Raw genomic sequence first — 23,246 nt, 5'->3', positions numbered from 1 at the left:
GGGAAATCCTAGGTCACACAAATTATTTAAACATTTTCTAAGTATTTAGTGTATTGCTGCTACAATCCATATCTCCACTGCTTGAGATATCTTGGTTCGATTTCCAATCAAGTAAATTTGTAGTGAGCAAACACCTTGCTCATGAGTTTTCCTCTCACTTTCTTCATTCCAACATTTTACTTATCATAAGGGGATTGTTATGATATGATTGTTATAAGATAACCTAAGTGATATAACCATACGACACAATATTTACAAATCATGAAATGATTTCATCATACATCATGGCCATTACATAATGCATATACATTTTTTAATCGTAGGAGTTAATATTCATTCATTCACAATAACAATTTTTGTAAACAGGTCTTTCCGCCAAAACAAGTTTGGGCAACTCAGTTCACCCTCCGTCCCTTCCACCTTTGCGTTCAATATGGGATCCGGCGCCTCTCTTTCTTTTTCCAGCAGTCATAAACAATAAAAGAAAGAATGTTTCGTTTCAATACAATCTTTACAAAAACTTGAGGAAAACAAATTCATGTAACAACCTAACTGTTACGTAAAAGGGGAACAATACATAAAGCTTTTCCAAGTTCAATGTCAACTTCGGGTTTTATTTTCTCTTTTTTTTTTTCTGTAAGGGAATAAAAAATTTCTTGAAGGACATTCACATTCCTAGAATGCAATCTTCACAAAGCTCTCTAAAAAAGTAGACAATAATCCCTAACAGTTTCTTTTTTAACAGTAACTAAATTGCACAATTGTGTTCCAAAAATCTTTTTGAGGGGGACTCTGGTATCTATGTGAAGGTCACTCTGTAATTAAATCTGATGGTTGTATCTAACGGTCAATCCTAATTTTTTTCACAGCTCCTTTCGGGTGAAGGACGATATCACGTCATAAATACCTACACAGAATCACAGGTGTATCCTCCAACAAAGATGGGTAAATCTTCAAAGAATTCATCAAAGAATTCGTATATAGCCAATAATAAAGCCTTATTTTCAACTTAGCCTTCCATCAAGTCGTAGACTGCTCCAGGCTTCATTTCTGAGAATTCAGGTGTCAAGGATTTTTCCAACATCGTTTCACATATTGTCAATAATAAATGATCAAACAACGTACCAAAAACATCAATAAAGTTTTATTTTTTCAAGATAACCTTCAGTCAAATTGTATTTTCTACGAATTTCAACTTTCACAGCCATAAATTGTCAATAAACAGGGCCGCAACTAAGGGGGGGCAGAGGGGGCACGTGCCCCGGGCGCGTGGTTGGAGGGGGCGCCAGAAAGAAAATAGTATATCAATTGTTTTAAAAATCGCACCCTTTCCCTTGAGAAACTTATTCTAGAGGTTAAAAGAAATCAAAAGTTTACTTGGCCTTTTCCATGGGACCTCTTTTAGAGAGAGAGAGAGAGAGTCTCATCTAAATAGGTGTAATGTCATACATTAAAAACCTAATATTGCATACATTTGTTCCCTTGGGCGACCACAGAGAATCCGCCTCCCTTTCCTTTTCCTACCACAAGGAGCTGTTTGTCTGTATAATTCCATTGAGTTGAGTTGATTTTAAGTTTAACGTCCCTTTCAGCAGCAAGGCTATATGAGACGTGGACCTACTGATTAACGTGGAATCCGAACCACATGAGCTCCCGCCAGGAATCGAACCCGGGTCTCCCACGCCAAAGGCGCGTACGCTAACCGCTTAGCCACGAAGAAGCTCTAAGTTTAAAACGCTGTTATCAATAGGGGCGGGGGCGAAAAGTTACCGATTTTTGTTGCTTGCTGGTGGTTGAAGAGTTTAGCTCAGACGCGCCCCTGTAATGTTACGCAATTGCTGTAATGTTTTTAAGTTAGAGGGCAGTTTTGTGGCGGAAAAGATAAGTTACACGCCTCGGTGTACTTAATTGTTTCTTGTACGCCTACCAAGGGATTTTGCGAGTGAAGGGTGTATGAAGTTTTATCTATTAGTTTTGCTTGAAAGCTTTTCGAGGCATTTTGAATTGTTATCTATCAGTCCAACTTATGCTTTATTATGCTTTATTGTTAATTTCAATCATTGTTTTACATTAATCGTGTATGATGTATAATATCTATTATATAAAAGAGAACGCACAAATCCTTTGTTAGCTCATCACGCTAATACGGCTGAACCAATTTCTTTCATTTTTGGGGGGTTATTAGGATTTGGACCCTAGATGGTTTTTATCATATCACTTTAATTTTTAATTACCAGTGTCTTGAGATAATTGACCATTCAAGTGTCCATAACGTACAAATCCTTTGTTAGTTCATCATAGGTATAAAAATAAACGTATTTATATGCAACCCGCATGACCGTGTCACTCGGCGGGTTAACATAAATGACAGGCGATATAATGTTAACATTTACTGCAATCTACTATGGTTTTTATCATATCACTTGAAAGCGAAAAAGTAAAAATTATCTAAGTAACAAAGTTTATTGCGTTCCGGGGTGACCGCAGCGAAGCGGGGCGGGTTAACATAAATGACAGGCGATATAATGTTAACATTTACTGCAATCTTCTATGGTTTTTATCATATCACTTGAAAGCGAAAAAGTAAAAATTATCTAAGTAACAACGTTTATTGCGTTCCGGGGTGACCGCAGCGAAGCGGGGTGAACGCTGCTAGTTTACTATACATTAAATAATCTAAATATCTTGATCTATTTATTAATATTTTATGAAGCAATTTCTTTCATATTTAATGAACTTTCTAGTTAATGCACTGTAAAGAGATATGCTTTGCTCGAATCAGTTTTTTCTATCACTTGTGTGCACCTTAGAGGTGCATATATACAGAAAGAGAAAGTATACAGAAAGGTGCACAAAAAGTACAGAAAGTGCTCAAGTTCGAGAGGTAGTGGAGTTCTTTTGTGCTTCATTGTTGATGGAAAGTTTTCTTCTTTTCTCCACATCAAAGGATTACACCGAAAAATTTACAGAAATAAAAATAAGCTTTTCATTGTTGCATTGTTATGTTCTCAATGATTTTGCATTATAATTTTTTTTTAAATATTAATATAGTATATGTTAAACTTGCAGTTAAATAGAATTTCCAAGAATTATGCTATATATTTTAAATTATGCTTTATTTTCTAAAATTATGCTTTATTATTCTTTAAAATTAGTTTCTTCTGGACCCTTAGACAACCACACCCATGTTCAAGGTACCAACCATATGTCTAAATTGCTATTATGCTTTTTATGCTTTTGGGTTGCTCTATTTATAATATACCAGATATTTTCAAGTTTATTTTGTATTGTTTTTATATTTTTAAATGAAAGCTTATGTACAAAATTATTTTTGGGTTTATTAGAACTAAATGTTATTTCAATTATAACTTTATGATGTACTAGAAATTTTCTAGTTTATTTTGTATTAGTTTCTTATTTTAATATGAAAGCGTATGTTCATAATTATTCTTCGGGTTATTAAAACTAAATGTGTTATTTCAATTAATAACTGTATAATGTGGCGATATTTTCTAGTTCATTTTGTTTTGATTTCTTCATACAACATTAAAACAAAATGTATGTACAAAATTATTCTTAAAACATGTGAGCACATAACGAATGTAATATATTCTTGTGGTTAAAGTAAGTTTGATTAAAGTACTTAAAAATCGATATAACTGGTTTCATTAAGAATGTTATTTACAGTTGCAATCCATAAGAAAGTGATACTTTTCGACTAAACCTGGGGGGGGGGGCGCCGAATTGTGTTTTGCCCCGGGTGACAGAAACCCTAGTTGCGGGCCTGTCAATAAACACATATTTTCACTCAATAAATAACATAAAAAACACTCATAAATGGCGGACATAGCTCTAATCAAGCAATAAACCTTTATTTTTCAATTAAGCATAACTCGTCTCAATGAGACTTAACTACTACGAGGGGTTTGTCCTACCTCTACTACACACCAACAGACATTGGATATTTCCGAGGTTATATACATAAAATACGGATAGACAAAGGAGCATCCTTCCATCAAAGATCTCCTCCGGTTCCATTAGCAGTAAGACCTCAAATTGACTTACAAATTAAGCAACTCTTAGACGCAAATATTATCAAGGAAACTAGCGATAGTTCGTTTTCATCGCCACTTCTCATAGTGAAGAAGCCAAATACTTCAGAGTTCCGCTTAGTTCTCAACCTCCAAGCTTGTAATAGGTTCTCACATTACCTAAGTATACCATTTCAAAATACGGAGGATATTCTACACGTTTTAAGAGGAAAAAACTCCATATCCACAATCGACATAAAATCCTCCTATTTCCAGCTATTGTTGCATCCCAAAAGCCAAAAATACATGACTTTTGAGGTCAACCATACTAGAAAGGCATATAAATTCCAGAGGTGTACCATGGGTCACTCCAGTTCCGCCGCCGGACTCAGTATAGCTGTACGCATGCTTTTAGAGGGCCTACCACCCCGTATAACTGCATTCGCTGATGATTTGGTCATAGGAAGTAAAAATTGGAAACAACAGTTATCAGATTTAGAATTACTTTTTAAAAGATTAAGAAAGCATGATATTCGTGCCAGTCCAAAGAAGACCCACTTACTATACACAGAATTGGACGTTTTAGGCTTCACAGTTAGTGGGAAAGAAATCAAGATTTCACCCAAAATCGCTAACAAGATTCGAAATTTTAAGAAACCAACTACTAAAAGAACTCTGAAAAGCTTTTTAGGATTATGTTCTTATTTAAGAGCACATATCAAAAATTTCTCAGAAAAAATAGAACCATTCCAGTGCCTTTTAGACAAGAATTCAAAATTTAAATGGACCTCTCAGCATGACGAATTATTTGAGAAACTTAAGACTGACATCATACACGCGCCATCTTTGTTTCACTTCGATCCCTCACTGGAAATACGTGTGTATACCGACGCTTCCTCTATCTCCGCAGGAGGCTTATTAGCATGTTATAACCAAAAAACGAAACAAGAACGTGTTGTTGCCTATGCTAGTAGACGTTTTACACCAAGTGAAAGGAAAGCATCCACTTGGCAAAAAGAGCTGTACGCCTTAATATATGTTTTGAGAAAATTTAGATACTTCCTACTAAATAGAAGATTTAAATTATTTATAGACGCCAAATGCTTGACATCTCTCACAACACAAGCGGACAAAGTTGGGAAATTTAGTCGCTACCGAATATTCTTAGCAGACTATAATTTCGAAATACAACACATAAAAAGTCAATTACACCCAGTGGACATCTTTAGTCGTTTAGAAGATAAACAGGAGATTAAACAGGGAGAAAAACAAGAAATTGACAATTTCTTGGACACGGAAGATGCTAAAGTATTTGCATCCCATTCTTTAGGCACTACTCTCCAAATTGAACAACCTATAATCCTACCAAATTTAGCAGAAGAACAAAGGAAAGATCCTTCATTCTCTGACATCATCACTGTTTTGGAAAATAAGGAACCTAATAAGTTGTCTACTCTTCGGGCCGCAAAATATTTTTCTCTAAAGGACGGGATATTATACAGAACACAGAAGCATCCCCAATTAGGATTGTTATATCTACTTTGTGTGCCGAAATCTTTATTAAGTAAGTGGTTTGATGCCTTACACAATAACCCAATGGCACCACACTTTGGATATACCAAAACATATCATTCGGCGCTTAGGAAATACTACTTTCCTAATATGAAAGCGTACATTGCCAACAGAATTAAAACATGCATTTCCTGTCAGAAACTCAAGAAATTACCAGTTAAACCAGCGGGTCAATTACTCCATCACCCACCTAAGCCGATCGCAACAGCTTGGCAATATGATTCTATTGGAAAAATAACAGTGGGAAATGGACAGTTTAAACACATATTAGTGGCCATAGAAATGTGCACAAGATATTGTGTGACCAAGGTTGTGGACAACATAACAGCGGAAGAAATTGAACAATTTCTCATATATGACATCATACTCAAATTTGGACCTTTTTCATATTTATACCTGGATAGACATCCAGTACATAACGCTAAGAGGCTGCAAAATTTGGCAAAATGCTATAACTTTGAATTTAAATTTTGCCCTGCATACGACCATAAAAACCTAGGGGTAGTGGAAACATTCCACAAGACAATACAGAATGCACTTAAATTTTTCGTGCAAGAAAACCAAAATCTTTGGCCGAAGCTGATACCATATATTACATTCGCTATTAATACATTTGTGCAAGCCGGAACTAAATATTCTGCTTTTTTCCTCATGTATGGATATGAACCTAAGACCATCTCTGATATTGCGTTAGCGTCAACTCCAACATTATGTGTCAACAAAGAACATTTGAATAAAATACGTGAGAGTGTACAGAATAACTTGATCGCTAGCTATAATAAGCAGAAAAAGTATTTCGATAGCACACACCGACAAACTCAATTTGAAAAGGGACAAAAAGTACTAGTCTACTTTCCTAATCGGCAAATAGGAGTGCCGGAAAGTTTTTCAGCTTCCTATGTTGGACCCGTTCAAATCCTGGATAGACTGAATCCTAACCTTTATAAGATAGAATTTCCAAATTCTTTTCGGAAGAAAATACAAGAAATCTCAATAGACCGAATCAAGCCATTTTATCAAGAATTACAAGACATAGAACAGGTTAAATAAGTTCTTTTTATTCTCTACACGAAAAAAAAAAGTGCAGTACTCACACTAGGAAGAAAGAAATACAAAGACGACTTCAACAGATAAAAACACTTTTCATCACGACACAAACATTCATTTCCTCTTTGTTTTATAAAAAGCTGAATCATTATTCTGCAACTGAATGAAAAAAAAAAAGAAAAAAAAAGTGCTGAGATCTGCATTTCCGCATTTAAAAGGCAACTGATCTTTTACAAGGACAGCCAACATAATTCTACATTTTCATCGATATTTTTTTTCTTTTCCTCTGTGAACTACATATTGTCACTGACATTATGCAACTTGAATATTGTACAGGACGTTTCAAAAGTTATGACTACTTCTACATTATACAGGTTGATCAGGAATTCAGGACCATTATTACTATTGTCATCGACATTTAAAATTTGATTATTTTATTGAAATACATATCTTTAGTGCAAATATTTTAGAAACTTTTACACCTTATACAGGGTGACCAAGAAATCACGCCGTTCGAATCAGAACTTTCCAATATAAATTATCTTTATATCTCAGTGTCAATAGCAGCTTTTTTAATAATTCTAACTCTTATTATTTTATACATATTATATCGTCATCTTCGTTCGTTACCAAACAAATCTAGAACGAACCGCATAGAAATTTCATCTCCTATTCCATTGGAAACATTTAATACCAATAATACAACTAAGGAGCAACAGCTAACACAGACTCCAACCCCACTTACTATAAGTGAATTAGTTTATATTTATTAACGCCAAGCCAAAAACAGCCCTATCTCGAGGGAAATGAAGTATCATGTACCATGTACGGATCCTGCCTGTATATAGGGACCACCTGTTTAGTGCTCTATATTCCGCTACCACATTACTGCTCCGAAAAGTGATTTTCATTTATTTCAGTGCCACAAGTGTTTAGTGTTCAGTGATTTCTTTTGTGTGTGTGATTCCTCAGTGTTGCCAACTATCACATAAACAAAAATAACCCTTCGGCTTATTTTTTAAACAAGCCAGGGGGGTGTAATATCCTATGTGATGTCGTAAACAAGCAGTTCCACGCTTCAATGTTTACAAACAACACCACATGGTTCGGCAAGAGGATCTTCCACCAGAGGGACCTGCTATCACCTGCAGACGACGTTTAGCCCCTCCTACGGAGCAGAAGACGAAATCGAAGCAGAAGCGCCACCGCCACCCAAGGGACGCTATAAATTGGGCAGAAGAATCCAGCTCAGTACCAGTTTTCTGGTGACCCTCCTACTGTCTGCTTCGGGACTTTAGGAGTAACCTATCCCAGGGCCTCTAGTCTGCTACGGGACTACGCCTATCCTTTCTCCTGGCTTTGCCTGCTTCGGGGCTCTGTCTGGGAATCCAAACCTCAGCCACTTTGCCTGCTTCGGGGCTCTGTTGGCCATCTAACCTACCCACTGCTTGCTTCGGAGCTTTGGGAACCTAACTCCACTCCGCTTTGCCTGCTTCGGGGCTCTGTTGGAGATCCTGTCTGCGACCTTACGGTCAAAGACTACCTTTTACTTACCCTTTTAAAATAGAGAACAAAATTGTATAGTATTTTGTACAAATACTCTTATAGTGGATTTTTATAATAAAAACTGGTAGTGGGAGTCGATTCCGGACACTCTTTTTATTAAATGCTCTACCTCTTCCTTATATGAGACGAAATTACACAAAGTTTTACAATATCATTCCCTAAAAGAAAGAAAGAAATGCAAATAAGAGAATTAATGTCATTATTAAAATGCACGTATATAAATTTATTTTGAACTGTATATGTATTAAAAATGAATAACGTAAATACAGTGGAGTTCCGGTAATCCGAACACATTTAATCGCGCAGGTCCGGGAGGAAAATTTTATTTTATTTTATTTTATTAATTTATTTATTGTGGTGAAAATACGCAGCTCTGCATGGTTTTTTCTCCAGTCACAAATTGTAGCTTTGGCAACATTTAACTTTGTGGCCAATTTAGTCACACTCTCTCCGTTATCTAAACGCTTTAGAGTGTCTAGCTTATCTAAGGGTTCTATATTTACGCATACTCGGCGTAACAATCGGCTTTCGCATTGTAATGCGCAAATGCTCTACATAGAGGAAACAATGTTTGCATTAAGATAACAGCTGACAAACTGCTGACCGCTGCAGAGTGATCTATACAAAGATGATAATACTGTTAACGGAAAGATTTGTAACTGCTGTACGTATTGTACGTGGAAAAATAAAGGCATCAACTTTTTCCAACATTTTAAACATTTTTCCAGTACAGTACATATACTGCGGTCGTAAAACGTGTTTTGAAATACTATACGCTACGTATTACAAAACAATAAACTCGTTCACCTGCTTCAAACAGCGCTTTATACTGTTATTCCGGCTAATCCGAACATGATTCGGTGCCAATTAGTTCGGATTAGCGGAACTCCACTGTATTCAATACCAGCAATACTGCAGGCGGAGTAGAAGTTGACCACATTTGTAGAACGTGTAGGGATATATTATATATATATACAGTGGCGTATTTAGGGGGGTGGCTTCCGGGCTTAAGCCCCCCCGAAATCTTACTTACTATAGTAAAGTAAATGAAATATCTTGCAGAATTTTCACATTTCCAGGCAAAGCCCCCCCGAAAGTTAGCAAAGCCCCTCCCGAAACAAAATCGTAAATACGCCACTGTATATATATATATATATATATATATATATATATATATATATACAGGGTGATTCAATAAGAATGTACCAGGCCTATATCGCAGCTAATACTGCACGTAGAGCCTTCAAAAAAAATTGCGTTACCAAATCGTATGTGTAGAATGCAATAAAAATAGTAGCGAGACTAGTGGCGTCTCGTGAATACCTCCAACGGGGGCCAACGTCAAAATTTGAAATGAAAAGTGGTATAACTGTTGGAATCGTTCGAAACGACATTAAATGTCATGCAACTTTTAGAGGACAAACCTTGTCATATCCTTTCCCATTTAGCCGCTAGAGGCTTTGTTGCAAACTTGTATCTGACTACCCGTAGCAGGCCTTTATCTCAGCTAATAATGCACGTAGAGCCGTCAAACAAACAATTGAACTACCAAATCGTATGTGTAGAATGCAATAAAAATAGTAGCGACACCAGTAGCGTATCGTGAATATCTCTAACGAGGATCATCTGCAAAATTTGACATGGAAACAGGGGTTGGTTGTGCCCTAATTTCAACACTTTCCCCACATCTACTAGCTTTAAGTGTCAGCTGTCAAATGATGTTAGGCACGACGCACTGTAATCATATTCCCTGTTTTTGAGATACTGATGGCTACATCGTGAACAAAAAGCTCAATACTTTCTAGACTACCTAATATATAGGAAACATACAAATATTGTACCATAAAACACACAAAATATTCAAGTTATTACCATCATCTTGAAAATTTTGACTGCAGTAAGACATTAATCTTGATCACCGAAAACATTAATACTTAGTGGCCTTTGTGGTTCAGTGGTAAAGGCACACTTTTATTCCACATTGCACAGTCGTTTATCTGTTCAAATTATATGTAGGTCTATGTTTCATGTGAGCTCAGTGTTGAAATGGGAAGTTTAAGTATGATGTTAATCAATCTATCCCAGTTTATGCAATTGTTACCATCACAATCGTTCCGTGTCTGGGGCAATTGGGCCAGTTACCCAGGTCACCAGGAGAAAGTTAGCCATTCAGCAAAGTCACAAGATTACTACTTCTAGTTCATCATAGGAATTTTAAATATTTATATGTAATAAACGAATCATTTTGTAGTACGTTTTTATGACTGAGACTCTTAATGTCAGGAAGTGTACTGATTATGTCAACAATGGTAATATTAAAAATAACTCTGTAGTAGGTATCAGCTCGTTAACACCGGTCGGTTATATTTGCTTTTTGTAGTACCATTATCATTACAATGTATGATGAAGAACGCATACACTGTTTAATCGGATTAGCCTTGTAACTTCTCCAACCACGGATGAATCTCTATTGGTAGCGAATATTTTATGGGCAAAAAGATACTACCTTCAAACCGAGATTTTCCGTTTGGAAGTGTAGCACGATACCAATACACTAACGATGACTCTATCCGAAACATGTTTACATGAAAAGTGGATACCACAGATAAACTGTTTCGAATTTTCCTAGTAGCCCTCATAGTTATGATGTATCCTTTCCCAACCAACATTCGTAAATTGTCTCTATTCTGTTACAAGTGTTTGCTTCTACATTCTTACGGATTATTTGTTTAGTATGAGAAGTCACTCTTCGACTCTTCACGATCACTTTGTGAAAAAATAACCTTTGGTTTGAATAGTATTTGAAGCTATATTTTAAACCTATACTACTCATAAGTTCAGTACGTTACCACTACACTATCCTGCCAGCTTAAAACAAAACCTAAATATTACTAAGTTCAGTTCTGCTCTTTGGAACGAACCGTCTTCTTACTGTAAGGTTATTTACACCAAAGTGCACGCCAAAATACATTTATTCGACGACATGGAAACAAATTAGTGCCCACTAATAAACGAAATAACATACAATCCAGGGAAAATAATATAATATACAATAATTTTGCCATCCAAGTTCAAAAGCACGCTTATAATAAAGAGAATAAAAGAGGATGGCTAAATTACTTTTATTTTATCAGATTTTTTGGCTACATATTTTTGTTCGGGTTCACCTTCTTACCCCTCAACCTTGGATACAAAAATGGAAGAAATCAATGTTGAGATTTTGATTGTTGATTCCAGTATGTTCCAAGCATTATTTCTCGGATCTAGGCCTGTGCGATATGTCAATATATCGATATCGTCGATATCGATATTGACATATATTAACATTCGATATCGCAAATAAATCGACGTCCTAAATTTTCGAATATCACTATCCTAAATTTTCGATATCGATATTCGGGGGGGGGGGCAAGGCATAGGATACCCCTAAGACTTGCGATGGATGAAGAAATAAAACTTAATTATTACAATAATGTCTTCTAATGACATTTTATTTATTACCAGAAGTTGCAATGTAAATAAATCCACTTGCATTTTTGCATATTATATACTGTAACTTCTTAGAAGCAAAAACATTTCTGTTTCCGAAAATGTAACAAAAAAGCGCATGTAAAAAGCAAGTGCTTCGAACCTTGACCTAAAATTTATCATAAGAAAGTTTTTTGTTCCTCTCTGAGATATCCGTCCATTTTGGCCGTCGGAACCACTCATTGACAAAAAGTGCACACATGACCGCTATATGCAGACATGCTCTTGAGTGAGGAAGAGTGAGAGATTTTGAAAGGGAAATGAGTTCATAATAATAATAATAATAATAATAATAATAATAATAATAATAATAATAATAATAATAATAATAATAATAATTATTATTATTATTATTATTATTATTATTATTATTATTATTATTATTATTATTATTATTATTATGATTAAAGTTGTATTTACAACTAGGGTCCCATCTCTTTACTCTGCATGGGAGACCCGAAAGTCTGTGTCCTTATTCTGTGTTTGTCTCTCCGTTTCGTGTGGATGTTTGTTTTTGTGCTGTTAGGTTTTTATATTAAATCTTTACATTACGAAATCTTTTCCTTTTTTACGAGACATTCTTTGAAGAAGGTGAGAAACTACTTTCATACTGATATATATTTCTTACCATTTATTTTGTTTAAACTGCTTATGTAATATCATTTTGTAACTTTTTGTCATCAATTGCCCTCACGATAAGAAAACCATCATACTTACCAGTAACAATTTATTTTATTCTCTTATTTGCCACACTGTTATATTTGTAACGAAATTCAGGTTTTGTCTAACGCCTTTCTAATTCTCAAGCACCCCAACGACCTGGTTTTTGAGGTTGCCTACTATTGCAGAAAAGGGAGAATTGCAGGTGGTAATGCACTTTTGTATTTGTCCATACAAGGATATTTTACCTGTTTTCGAAGTTTAGCGCGCACATAAGCGTAGCCAGAACTTCTCATATGCGTGTGCACAAAGGTAAAGACATTTTTATTTCATATGGATATGCATGAAGGTAATTAAAGACCACCCACCCTCTCACTATAACATCTTCAGTGCTCATATGACAAGGAAGGGTCAGGCAGTGGCTCCACTGAGATCCGAACGAGACAATTGTGTTTGCATTTGATATGTCATAACTAGATGAATCCCAAAGTTATACGTGCCACCAGGCGGAATATCGTGAGTTACAACATATTTTGAAATGTAAGAACTACAAAAAAATTACCTGGCAGAATAGCTTGAACCGAGTCATTTGTTCGGAAACGGTTGGATAAGTGTAAAACTCGGCGAAGACGTATCCCACCATTTTCAACGACAAACTTTTTGGGGTAAAAAACTTTGTCCCAGGGTGCCAGACGGGGTCCAACTCAAAATTTTCAAATAGCAAGGGGGGTTAAGTGGCACATCATTTGAAAGCTGTTGTAAAATGAAAGAAAATGCAGCAAGTTTCAACTCTACAACAACCCTGTGCAAAATGGTAACAGGTCAAAATGTAAACAAAAACTTAATTGAAAAGTCCATGGTCACCCCTATAAATCGGAAACGATGAGACAAATGTGAAAACAGGAAAGGAAGTGTGGCATTATTTTCAAAGTACAACGATTTAAGTGAAAACGTTTTGTCCCAGGGTCCCCACATGGTCCCAGGTGGGGTCCAACTAAAAAGTTTCAAATGGAAAGAGAGGTAGGACATCGTTAGAAAGCTCTTGTTAAGTGAAAGAAGATGGAACACGTCTCGACTTTCTACAACAACCCTGTCCAAAATTTCGGTGGGTCAAAATGTAAACAAAAGCTTAATTGAAAACCTATGGCCACCTTGAATCAAAGATGGCCGCTCAAAACCTATATGGAAAGCATAAGCATACCAAACTGCTGAAGCTGGGGAAACAAATTTGGCATTAATGTTGATTAATAAGTGACTAAAGTATGTAAAATGTTAAAAAACGCAACGTTTTGAGTTCAAAATGCCGCACTATGTATCGAACGCATATCCAGCGCACACCACTGGTGTTGGAGAAGCGAACGTTTATGGTTAATAGTAGATATCCACAAAATATCAAAGAGTATAATCTGTAATCCAATATGGCTGCCAGCGTGAAAAATGAGTTTGTATATAAATATGTTATTTCTCTTGGAATACTGTGACCAAACCAACAAAGTTTGACGCAGCTCGATGTACTGAAATGACTTACACATGTTTGGTACTATTCGCCAATCTTGCAAATGATTTATATATATATATATATATATATATATATATATATATATATATATATATATATATATATATTTGGTAACTTCTGTTTAGTAATATGAGTAGGAAGTCAGAGTTGTGTGTTCATCGCATATTCGTTATATTCAAGTAAATAATGTCGAGAGAACCGTGACAAATGTGAATTAAGAACAAAACATATATGTGTTGTTACCGAATGAAATAATAGTTGAAGTGAACCGAAATTCAATTGTTCTTTGGTCTTCCTATTATTTCTAAATACGTAATAGAGAAAAATAGAGGTTTAGATTTGTACTGTTATGAATGACATAGGTTTCAAGCGGCCATCTTGGATTCAAGGTGGCCATAGTTTTTCAATTAAGCTTTTGTTTGCATTTTGACCCACCGCAATTTTGGACAGGGTTGTCGTAGAAAGTCAAGACTTGCTCCATCTACTTTCATTTAACAAGATCTTGCAAACGATGAGCTTCTTAACCTCTCTTGCCATCTTAAACATTTTAGTTGGACCCCACCTGGGACCCTGTGGACACCCTGGAACACCCTTAAATTGTTGTACTTTGAAAATAATGCCACACCCCCTTCCTATTTTCATATTCGTCTCACCATTTCCGATTTATAGGGTTGACCATGGACTTTTCAATTAAGTTTTTGTTTACATTTTGACCCGTTGCCATTTCGCACAGAGTTGTCGTAGAGAGTCGAGACTTGCTGCATTTTCTTTCATCTTACAACAGCTTTCAAACGATGTGCTACCTAACCCCCTTGCAATTTAAAAAAATTGAGTTGGACCCCATCTGGGACCCTGCAAGGATCCTGGAGCAAACTTTTTTTATCCGAAAAAGTGTGTCCTTGAAAATGATGGAATACGTATTGTCCGAGTTTTCCATTTACCCAACGGTTTTCGAACAAATGACTCGGTTCAAACTATTCTGCCAGCTTTGTAGCTTTTATATTGCAAAATAGTACGTTGTAACTCACGACATTCGGCCCGGTGGCACGTATGACTTTGGGATTCGTCTAGTTATAACATATCAGATGCAAACACAATTGTCTCGTTCGGATCTCAGCGGAGCCACTGCGTGACCCTCCCTTGTGAGTTTCAAGCAGTTTTATCCAGACATGTATGGAGGAATTTTGTCTCCAAAGTTCTAGAATTTCCCCCAATTTCTTGAAGATATATAGATGTAACATATAGGTAATAAATATGGTTTCCGCTCCTTGAGCATTATAGAACCCTTCCTCCCCCTCCTCCTCGCGAAATCGGGGAGACTGTATAAAGCACTTGTTTTAAGTGTATTGAGTATCAAACGCAATGCTATTTCAGTGAATTGAAGAATTACGGATAAAATTTTAAAATGCATGACTATGGATGAAAGAAAAAAGAATCAGATTATTTTATTAGCACGCAGCCGTACTACGCCTATGAGTATGCAGACCAGTTAAGGTCATTTTGGGAAAAAAATGTGTGAGAGTGTGTATTATGCCTGTAAATTTCTTTTTAATTGCTGAACCTAGTCATTTACCATTGTTCGACTTCCTGAAATAGAAGGCGAAATCCAACTACGTAACCGATTTCCAAGCAGTAAACTTTTACACGATGTGAAACGAAAGAGGAAGAAGTAGACGAAGCAAATGTAATTAATCTCATTCTTCTCTGCTCTACATAAACAAGATGTTTAAATGTAAACACTTAAACAGTCATCTAAACAGTGTATATGTATAAGATCTGGCTGTTTTCCAGTTCGGAAGACGGTAATTTTGTTACTTCGCCAGCGTGCGTGACGTAAATCCGTTGCGTAGTTACGCGTTCTCTCAGAAATCGATAAGGAGTAGTCAATGCGGCGACACGTTCGAAAGAAAAAAGTTATTATTTATTGTGCTGTTCGCAGGTTATGAAACTTGAATCCCCTGCAGTGGATACCTTCCGCAGCTGCAATGCCAAACCCAAGGATGAATTGTTTCTAATGGATAAATGAATTATCCCTGTCTGTATTCAGCATGAGTTCGATTCCTGTAAGAAAACCTTTCTATTAATCATTCTAATGTTGTTATTGTATTACTTTAACACGATATATAATTATTTATATAAAAATCTTTCAAATACAATTTTCAAGGCCAATTTAGAGTGAAAAGATATTATTAATGATCAACAACTAAAGCAACAACAATGCGAATTGAAGTAAATCGACCGAACCTACACTTAAAGGTTTTACCTCGACACTCTCCTAGTGAAACAGGGAAAATCTCAGGACATCTGGCCACTTTATTTGTGGCCAAATCTTTCAATTACGAAAAAATTGCTAACCACTGGACTACGCCACATTTACTAAAAAAAAGAAAAGAAAAAGAAAGAAAGAAAAAGAAAAAAAGAAACTTTTCTAACGGTTATTCTTTTCCTATAAAATATTTTTAGAAATACCGTTTGATGATCCAAATTAAGTAGAGAAACACATGTGGAGTCCAATATCACTAAATTTCGCCTTTATTAGGATCAACACTACAAAATACATATCATGCCGATTAGAAGCTCCCCCGTTCCCGAAATCCCGACTTTCCTATAGATTTAATCTAATTTTAGTGGCAATTTTACAAAGTTTAATATATATATAATTTATCCTCATTTTGAAATTTGGATTCCCCAAAAACTTTGGGCCCTTCTCGAAAAAAATTTCAGCGTAAGTGCCTAGTGCCGATACATATCCTGATCAAGTATCACCTGATATACAGAATGTCATTCCCTTATTATTATCAGCAACATTCATTAATGGTCAAAATTTCTCCTTTTTCTTTTTGCAAGAACACTACTAACTGTTACGAAACTCTGATGCAACTTCAGAATGAAATGAAGTTATCGATAATGACTTGCGTTCCGGGAAACTTTCCCATTTCCATCTTGTCTCATTATGGTTCAGTAAAGGTTAGAACTCAATGTATAATATCTAATTATGCTCATTCTATCTCGCACATGTATCGGTGCTGTGTATTTAGACATATTACAAAAACGAAGGCCTCTTTGGAAATTCTTTGGAATATACCTAAACCATAGTAGAATTTATAGTGCTAAGCTATGCGAAGAAGGGAATAGGACAAGTAAATCAAATCGCAAAAGTTTGGTGATTTCATATGTCTCATATCTCCACATAGAATAATACTAAAAACTACCTACCAGGGAGGAGTAGTGATTTAAAAATTGCGTAATTGAAATTTTAGGAGAAAATCGAGGAAATTATTAACTTCAAAAAAGAAGAAAGTTCTCAATTCAATCCGTTTATATAGGCCCTATATGTTACGGGTACGTTCACGCGTAATTTCGATATAAGTTTTGGTGATCTTTTATTGAAAGAGTATACCTTCCCGGTGAACCCAGATATATCTTCAGGATCTGGTGGTAATCATTGGAGCTAGATTATGAAACATTTCAACGGATATTATATTGAGTTAATTACAGCAAAGTAACGTAATTGTAGGCAACCACATATTCTTTTCCGTGCTTATGGTTGCATAACATCACAGGGGTTGTACTGCAAAGTTTTGGAACACTAATATTTTAAACAAGTGGATTACGTGTCTGATGTCGGTTTTTGTTTTAATTGTATAATTGTTAATGGAAAAACAAATTAATCAGCAACTAATTTGAATTAAAAACACGTTTCAAGCAATATAATACTGAAGGCGGACTATGGTTGTTGTCACAGATTGTGGGAGATGCTCCATGAGTTCCCTCCATTACTTGCATCGCAGCCATTCGACGGTTCTGAGTGACAATCCGCTTTAATGCTCGGCGGGACCTGTCACTGAAGGCTTTCTTCCGATCACTGTTCCTCTTCGCCTATATTTTGTTGTGAGTTTTATAGACCGTCACCACATTGAACACCGTCCACCGCGGCATACTCAACATACTTGACACTTTCGTATCGCTAGCAGTACATAACCGAGTGCTAACAATTTGCCCTCCTCTTAAATTAGAGAGATCGACCATTTTACGCTAGCTTAATCTTCTCAATTCACTGCACACTGCAGTTCTAGTGTTCTTTACATAGTACGGAGTTTGCCCTAACACATCATCAACAACAGCCTGGCTCTGCGGTCACACTCTGACCATTGCAAACCCAGACATGTATGTGTTTCGATCACCAGGTGTTTGTGTTATTTTGGTAACCATTTATATGTTACAGGCAAGTTTAGCAGCGTACGAAGCATAATAGTACCTTATATGTGAGAAGGACATAATTAGAGAGTTTCAGAATCAATTCCAAAAATAATAAAGAACGAAAACTATGGTTTCTCCAGCAGTATAATTGATCAATTCTTCATTGCAATGAGGAAATATCCTCTCATTAATGACGTTGTGTGTAGAGGATCTGTAAGAACTATTCAAGTAACGATCATTGATAAATATGTTTTATTTTCGAGTGTCTTAGTTCTCAGACATTTAAAAAAAAAGAAATACATGTATGGCTTGGATCAGAATGGTTAAAATTTATATTGCCATAGGAGATCAGTGGCGGATCCAGGGAGCAATCGGGGCGATCGCCCTCCCTCCAGAAGAGGAAAGTTTTTTTTTTTTTTTAATTTTATATATAAATAAAACCCATCCCAGAGTTTGGAGCTCTTAAAACTAGCTCTAAGTAGCAGTATTACAACTACCCCCCCCAGAAGTCCGTCCTGGATCCGGCCCTGTCGGAGATAAGTGTTTACAAGAAAGTACGATCATGTCTATCGGATCTAAATTGCCATAAATGTTAAACATAATGTTTAGAATAAATGGTTTTTAAGATATGTTGTTGATTTAAATACTTGAATACGATGTATGTAATGGAATTGAGTATTGAGTCCAAATTCATTTAATGTTAATGTTTATACAAGTTAAGGCTCGTGGGTACTAAGCTTTTCTCGAAGCTGTACATTTTTCAGGCACATTTTACGCTATACGTTCTCATTTTCCCCATAAAATTATTTCATCCATTTTTAAGACTTCAAAACTATACTATGCATGAGTATCAAAAGTCTTTTACGAGAGGACGGCTATGTCCGTTTGGCACTGTGTCTATCTGTCTGTTAACAGATATCAGTGCAAAAAACAGTAACAGATATCAAGAAGTGTTTTTTTTTTTCTTTTCGCAATCGATTCAGCATTCAAGAATAGATTCCATCTCTTCCGTTAATCTCTTATTCAAATTAGAACTGCTTGAAATGGTACGGATGTGAATGCTATTTTTTTTATATATCCGCACAGACTTCTATCCATAGATTAAAAAACAGTAAAAGATATCGAGAAGCGGTATTCTTCAGCTGATTCAGCGTCCCAAGAGAACATATCATCGCCACCTGCAACATTCTCCTGAAACCGGAAGTGGTTGAAATTTACTAATACTTCCAGCTTCAATGCTGATTTCCATAAATTCTCTGCCCCCCAAAAAAAAGTTCGTTTTCTGGACCTCCCAAAAAACTTCGTAACTCAACATGCATTTGTACACTTTCTCAATAAAACTATATTTGTTTAGGAGGAAAATGTTTAATGTAGCATGAAAATTTGATTTTACATTTCATCTGTACTCCTTTTATAAAAACGATCTACTTCTATATTTTTTTCCCTGACAATATAGGTGGGAAGATTTTAGAATTACCTATCGTCCTTTCGGGTGCAAAATATTGCCCGTTCAATATACTACATAGACGTAGTACCTTGTAGTATTAGATCCCTCCCAACAAAAATTTCTGGGTGCGCGCCTGCTCGGTATGTTATTAAATTATTTAATATATATAGTTTTGGTTGTACTTTTATTAAAGAATCAACAAAATGCGGAAAAATCTTCCGTAAAGTATGTTTAAAAATTATTTAAAAAGTTTATCTCAAAGAAAACAAATTGAATAAAATTCTGTTAAAAAAAAAAAAAAAAGCATTCAAGTAAATTGTTTAAACATTTTGAAGTTTAAATATAATATTTCTAAGATTAAGTAAGGGCATACATTCATTTGTTTCTTATCTGTGCTGTTAGGTAATGTACTACTGCATTCACTTGATAATTATTACTCAACTCAGCATTAAATTTCAAATCATTGCCAAGTAAAATGATGTAAGACTTGATCCATATAAAATAAAAAGAAGCTAAAATTAAAAATCATTCACTCAACACTAAGAAAATATATGTTCTTTATTCCCACTTCTTTCCTTCTAAATTTGTGTAATCAATGACAACTAACTATGTTATACCTAGATAATACTAATAAATAAGCAGTTTAAATAAAACTAATAACATCGATTGCATAAAATACGCTTGTTTTAGTTTAAGTAAAATATTATAAAGTTCTGGTTGTGCAGATTAGGTAGAGCATAGGCAGAGCAAATTACAGTGCGGAATAGTTTCCCAACTACCGGTTTTTATTACAAAATCCATCATAAACTGTATATTACTATAATGTAAATTCTCTAATACTAGATAAAGAGAGGTGACCTAAGGCCCGAGCAGCCCAGGACAGGTTCTCCACAGAGCTCCGAAGCAAGCTAGGTGGAGTAGACTTTTGGATTCCCAATGCTCCGTGCAAATAATGAGAAGGTTAAGAGTCACAGAGGTCCGAAGCAAGATAGATGACTGAGGTCAGGATGCCCAACAGAGTTCCGTGTAAGCTAAGAGAGCAGATGGGAAGCCTAGAATTCCGAAGCAAACTGGAAGCTTTGGGATAGGTATCTCCTAAAGCTCCAGAGCAAGCTAGAGGAGGGATGACCAATCGCCTCCTTGGAATCCTCCTGATTATATAGGTGTTCCAGGTGAGGCGGTGGCGCTGCTGTTCCCTCTTGTCATGTGACCAGTGGTGTTGCTATTGTCTCTGTCGTCTGTAGCCATAGAAATCTATAGTAAAATGCACATGGTTGATGTTTGCAAATAGAAACACATGATGGGTGTTTGTAGACACAACCAAGCAGGATATTACATTATTAAAGTACTAAATTAGTTTCTCCTTTATCATTTTGTGAAAAGTAAATGGCTTAGTTTCCAAATTGCCGATATTCCTCATTATTTTGAGCTCCCTCATGCATATGTGGATGGCGTATGGGTTCAACTCTCGGCGGGAATTCATGTGGTTCGGATGCTGCGTTAAGCTGCAGGTCCACGTCTCATAACTTCGCATCTAAAAGGGACGCTAAACTCAAATAAAATAAAATAATATTTTCATTATCATTCGTTATCACAATAAAATTTTTAATAAAGTAAGGAAGACTGTCTCCACTTGTCTTTATTATTATTATTATTATTATTATTATTATTATTATTATTATTATTATTATTATTATTATTATTATTACTATTGAAGCTTCTATTACTCTATTACTATTACAATTTCTCTAAAGATTTAGAGAAAATAAAGGGTTTTCTTTTGTTTTTAAGTACGTCTCTGACTTGGAGTTATAAGTAGTTAAAAGTAGTCAAAAGTAACGAGTTAAATGGGGCAAAGTGAAACTGAAACTATTGCTCGTGGTTGAAATCAATCCAAGGCAAATGCAGAAGTACCCGCAGATTTTTTTTTTTCAAGAGGTAAGGTGATGGATAAAGACAAACACTCATGGGAAGGCGCGAATATACAAACCTTGAAGCATACGCTTCATGTATAACAATTAGACCCTATTATTGACGCACATAGCATAACTTCATTTATACAGTAAATATATAATGCACTGTAGTGGATGAGTAAACAAATTTAATATAGTTTAACATGCATTTCGAGGATGCGGACCCTTTTCTTGGTCGGGGATCGAACCAAGAACCCCATGCACCAGAGGTAATCGCCTTACCACCGAGCCACCGTACCCCCCAAAACTTGGCATTTACGTTTTGCGGACTCCAATTAGGTCAAATTGATCAATGGTAAAATGATAAATCTTTAAGTTTTATGTCCCACATTTATCCCGGCTAGGCTAAAGCAGATGGTGATGATAAGAAAGGAAATGGTGAAATAAAGAAAGTGGGAGGAAACAGGAGAACCTCGAGAAAACCCATGCATGCGGTGTTTGTCCACCACAAAGTTCACTTGGCGCTAGCTGGAATCGAACCAAGGACCCCATGCACCATAGGTGAACGCTCTACCATTGAGCCACCGCGGCCGTTTAAAATTATAATAACCAACAAGTTATAAAGAAAAAAAAAAGCATTTCGGTCAGTTCTACAGTGCACAGAGCCACTACTTATTTTTAAATTAATTTATATCTTATTCCAAAGATAAGTATCATCATTATATTTAAAAGATATGAACATTTATTTGGTGGGTTTTCTTCCGGTTCCCCTCTCGTAACTGACATGTTTTTTAAAGCACTTTAAAGTCACATTTTCGGAGACACCAGTTGCTTGGTACTTGCCGAGCGTGGTGCACGTTTCTCAGTACATGTGCAAGAAATCTGCAAAATAACAGTAAGCGAAGATGATAAAAGTACGACATATAAAAAAAATCATCTGTTTACTCACCCCTCGGATGCGTACAGTGAACAGTCCTTGTTATGAAGTTGCCTTATGATGGTTTTTTATCAAATGATGTCTGTATCTGCAGCATCCACCGCGCCATGAGAGAAAAAGTGAGATTTTTACCAAACGCATGCGCAATTTCTCTTGGCAGAGGGGAAGCAAGCGCGAATATTCGCTGAGATGAGAGGAGCCTAACTCGGTGGTAGGACTTGTGTTAGTGCGGAGAGCTATGCAGTGTATGTGAAATTGGCAAAATGTCAGGAATTCATTAAAATACTTAGACTGCAATTTGTTTAACATACGTCTGACCAAATAAATATTTGCTTTTAAACTAAATCCAACCATGTAAACAATATTTTATTTATTTATGTTTTAGATACAGATCAATGTTCATTTTACACTGAAACAATGTAACGCCACATTTACAGAGATTTTAATTTGTTTCTAAGATGATTTTCGATATAAAAAAAATATCAACATCTGATCATAAACTATTATTCAATAATGCCAGTCGGAAGTATAAGGAACGTTGTATAATTGATAATCTCGGTGTTACATATGTTAGTAACGTATGACTGACTGCGAGCAAGTCGAGAAAGTACGCGAAAATTGAGAACGGAGACCAATAATTCTTGAGTTTATCTTCTCATTGATAATTTTATGAAGAGGCAGCAACTCCGCCACCATGCGTCGAGTAAGTAGAGTCTGAATAGTAAGTTTGCTTAGGAGCTCTGTTTTATTAAGATTACAAAACATAATAAAATAATAATAAGATATAACAACATAGACGTAGATGGAGCATAAAACCTTCTAAAGG

General features: G+C 35.8%; 1 protein-coding gene across 1 annotated transcript in view; it reads right to left on the bottom strand.

Moving 5' to 3' along the window:
• Nucleotides 1–22,549, bottom strand: part of LOC145676340 (thyrotropin-releasing hormone-degrading ectoenzyme-like) — a gene marked incomplete at its 3' end in the record, with an annotated part of 87,516 nt that extends 64,967 nt beyond the window's left edge. The window contains 1 exon segment of the mRNA XM_081747186.1: nucleotides 22,433–22,549.
• Between the last annotated feature and the right edge of the window lie 697 nt (nucleotides 22,550–23,246).

Source organism: Thermobia domestica, unplaced genomic scaffold (genome assembly GCF_964235325.1).
Source record: "Thermobia domestica unplaced genomic scaffold, izTheDome1.hap1.1 HAP1_SCAFFOLD_93, whole genome shotgun sequence".
Taxonomy (NCBI): Eukaryota; Metazoa; Arthropoda; class Insecta; order Zygentoma; family Lepismatidae; genus Thermobia; species Thermobia domestica.
This window is presented reverse-complemented; position numbering and strand designations above follow the sequence as displayed.